At 54.4% G+C, this 3,505-nt stretch overlaps 1 long non-coding RNA gene across 1 annotated transcript in view; it reads right to left on the bottom strand.

Moving 5' to 3' along the window:
- Positions 1-1,522: 1,522 nt before the first annotated feature.
- LOC122872777 overlaps positions 1,523-3,505 on the bottom strand; it is a 4,710-nt gene continuing 2,727 nt past the window's right edge. The window contains exons 2-3 of the long non-coding RNA XR_006377295.1: positions 3,179-3,180; positions 1,523-1,532 (exon numbers count right to left, since the gene is read on the bottom strand). This is a non-coding gene — a long non-coding RNA (uncharacterized LOC122872777). The remainder of the gene's footprint in view (positions 1,533-3,178; positions 3,181-3,505) is intronic.

Raw genomic sequence — 3,505 nt, 5'->3', positions numbered from 1 at the left:
AAAACAACCTCTAAGTCCAACTGCTCAGGAGGTGGCAGGAAGAAATATTTCAACCCCATTTCCAGCCTGGCTAAGTCCAACTTCAGAGTACCAGAGTCACGAACAGAGGGTTTAAAACCAACCTCTAAGCCCAACTTCAGAGTACCAGAGTCACGAACAGAGGGTTTAAAACCAACCTCTAAGTCCAACTGCTCAGGAGGTGGCAGGAAGAAATATTTCAACCCCATTTCCAGCCTGGCTAAGTCCAACTTCAGAGTACCAGAGTCACGAACAGAGGGTTTAAAACCAACCTCTAAGTCCAACTTCAGAGTACCAGAGTCACGAAGAGAGGATTTAAAAACAACCTCTAAGCCCAACTTCAGAGTACCAGAGTCACGAACAGAGGATTTGAAAACAACCTCTAAGCCCAACTTCAGAGTACCAGAGTCACGAACAGAGGGTTTAAAAACAACCTCTAAGTCCAACTTCAGAGTACCAGAGTCACGAACAGAGGGTTTAAAACCAACCTCTAAGTCCAACTGCTCAGGAGGTGGCAGGAAGAAATATTTCAACCCCATTTCCAGCCTGGCTAAGTCAAACTTCAGAGTACCAGAGTCACGAACAGAGGGTTTAAAACCAACCTCTAAGTCCAACTTCAGAGTACCAGAGTCACGAACAGAGGGTTTAAAAACAACCTCTAAGTCCAACTGCTCAGGAGGTGGCAGGAAGAAATATTTCAACCCCATTTCCAGCCTGGCTAAGTCCAACTTCAGAGTACCAGAGTCACGAACAGAGGGTTTAAAACCAACCTCTAAGCCCAACTTCAGAGTACCAGAGTCACGAAAGAACAGAGGGTTTAAAACCAACCTCTAAGTCCAACTGCTCAGGAGGTGGCAGGAAGAAATATTTCAACCCCATTTCCAGCCTGGCTAAGTCCAACTTCAGAGTACCAGAGTCACGAACAGAGGGTTTAAAACCAACCTCTAAGCCCAACTTCAGAGTACCAGAGTCACGAACAGAGGGTTTAAAACCAACCTCTAAGTCCAACTTCAGAGTACCAGAGTCACGAACAGAGGGTTTAAAACCAACCTCTAAGTCCAACTGCTCAGGAGGTGGCAGGAAGAAATATTTCAACCCCATTTCCAGCCTGGCTAAGTCAAACTTCAGAGTACCAGAGTCACGAACAGAGGGTTTAAAACCAACCTCTAAGTCCAACTTCAGAGTACCAGAGTCACGAACAGAGGGTTTAAAAACAACCTCTAAGCCCAACTTCAGAGTACCAGAGTCACGAACAGAGGGTTTAAAACCAACCTCTAAGTCCAACTGCTCAGGAGGTGGCAGGAAGAAATATTTCAACCCCATTTCCAGCCTGGCTAAGTCCAACTTCAGAGTACCAGAGTCACGAACAGAGGGTTTAAAAACAACCTCTAAGCCCAACTTCAGAGTACCAGAGTCACGAACAGAGGGTTTAAAACCAACCTCTAAGCCCAACTTCAGAGTACCAGAGTCACGAACTTCAAAAAAGGAGTACCAGGGGCACGAAACTCTTTCCGCTGGAATTATAAGTGTGTAGCCCCGGGGTGAGTGCTTAAGTGTGGGTACACAGGTTCGGCTGGTGGACTGGGTTCCCGGAACCAGGCATGGCCCCGAGGAGCGTGCTGGAGGCTGCATGGGGGAACTAGGTGACGCTCAGTGGGCAGAGGTCCATGCAGCGCCCCAGGAGCTCTCTGGAGGATGTATGGGGAATTAAATCAAGCAAGAGTTTCAATGCTTCGATCTCTCACGACTCCAAAGTGTGAACTGTCCATGCGAAAATTGAGACCAGTGTGTTTCTGCATCTGGCGGTGCGGGAGGGGGTTGCGGGCTTAAGAGTCAGTATAAGATCCTCCAATAATGATTATAAAGAGAAAAACTAAAGAAAACAGCCCGCCCACTGTTGGACGTTTTTGTTTGGATTTTTATTCTTAGTTTCAGTTTCATTTTTACTTTTAATCTGACCATCGTTGTTACCACGAGGCCAGCGGGCTTAAACCCCCGCCCCGTATCTCCGAACCGGAGGTCGAGCGACTCGGGCCCAAGACAGGCGCTGCTCGCGCCCCGAAACCACGGGTGGACGTTGGAACCACCGGGCCTGGACGTTGTGAACCGCTTTTTCGATCCGAGCCTCCGCTCGGGAGCTAGCTAGCTGGGCTGTGTTTTTCGGGTCGCCGAGTCGAGTGGACGCGGCCCGCCGCCGCTTTCCCGCCGGATGTAGCCAGCTTTTTCAGAGTTTCGCCGCCGCCCCGATCCGAGCCTCACATCTCCGAAGCCAGGAGGGCCAGCCAGGAGGGCTGAAACTTTCCCCACGCTTTTTCGGGTCGCCGAGTCGAGTGGACGCGGGCCCGCCGCCGCTTTCCCGCCGGAAGTAGCCCTGACCCCCGGAAGCGGGCCCGTATCTCCGAACCGAACCGAGGTCGAGCGACTCGGGCCCAAGACAGGCGCGCTCGCGCCCCCGAAAACCACGGGTGGACGTTGGAACCGCCCCGATCCGAGCCTCCGCTCGGGAGCTAGCTAGCTAGCTGTGTGTGTTTTTTTCCCCAGCTTTTTCAGAGTTTCGCCGCCGACCTCTCATCTCCGAACCAGGAGGGCCAGCGGGCTGAAACTCCCCCCACGCTTTTCGGGTCGCCGAAGTCGAGTGGACGCGGCCCGCCGCCGCTTTCCCGCCGGATGTAGCCCTGACCCGGAAGCGGGGCCGTATCTCCGAACCGGAGGTCGAGCGACTCGGGCCCAAGACAGGCGCGCTCGCGCGCCCCCGAAACCATGGGGTGGACGTTGGAACCGCCCCGATCCGAGCCTCCGCTCGGGAGCTAGCTAAGTGTGTGTTTTTTCCCAGCTTTTTCAGAGTTTCGCCGCCGACCTCTCACATCTCCGAACCAGGAGGGCCAGCGGGCTGAAACTTTCCCCACGCTTTTCGGGTCGCCGAGTCGAGTGGACGCGCCCGCCGCCGCTTTCCCCGCCGGAAGTAGCCCTAACCCCGTAGGGGGGCCGTATCTCCGAACCGGAGGTCGAGCGACTCTCGGCCCAAGACAGGCGCTGCGCGCTCGCGCCCCCGAAACCACGGGTGGACGTTGGAACCGCCCCGATCCGAGCCTCCGCTCGGGAGCTAGCTAAGTGTGTGTTTTTCCCCAGCTTTTTCAGAGTTTCGCCGCCGACCTCTCACATCTCCGAACCAGGAGGGCCAGCGGGCTGAAACTCCCCACGCTTTTTCGGGTCGCCGAGTCGAGTGGACGCGGCCCGCCGCCGCTTTCCCGCCGGATGTAGCCCTGACCCGGAAGCGGGGGCCGTATCTCCGAACCGGAGGTCGAGCGCGACTGGCCCAAGACAGGCGCTGCTCGCGCCCCCCCGAAACCATGGGGTGGACGTTGGAACCGCCCCGATCCGAGCCTCCGCTCGGGAGCTAGCTAAGTGTGTGTTTTTCCCCAGCTTTTTCAGAGTTTTTTTTTTTTTTTTTTTTTTTTTTTTTTTTACTTTCTGAAGTTTTTCACCA

The sequence above is a fragment of the Siniperca chuatsi genome, unplaced genomic scaffold, assembly GCF_020085105.1.
Source record: "Siniperca chuatsi isolate FFG_IHB_CAS unplaced genomic scaffold, ASM2008510v1 Contig00112, whole genome shotgun sequence".
Taxonomy (NCBI): domain Eukaryota; kingdom Metazoa; phylum Chordata; class Actinopteri; order Centrarchiformes; family Sinipercidae; genus Siniperca; species Siniperca chuatsi.
Note: the sequence above shows the minus strand (reverse complement) of the source record. Positions and strands in the feature narration are given on the sequence as shown.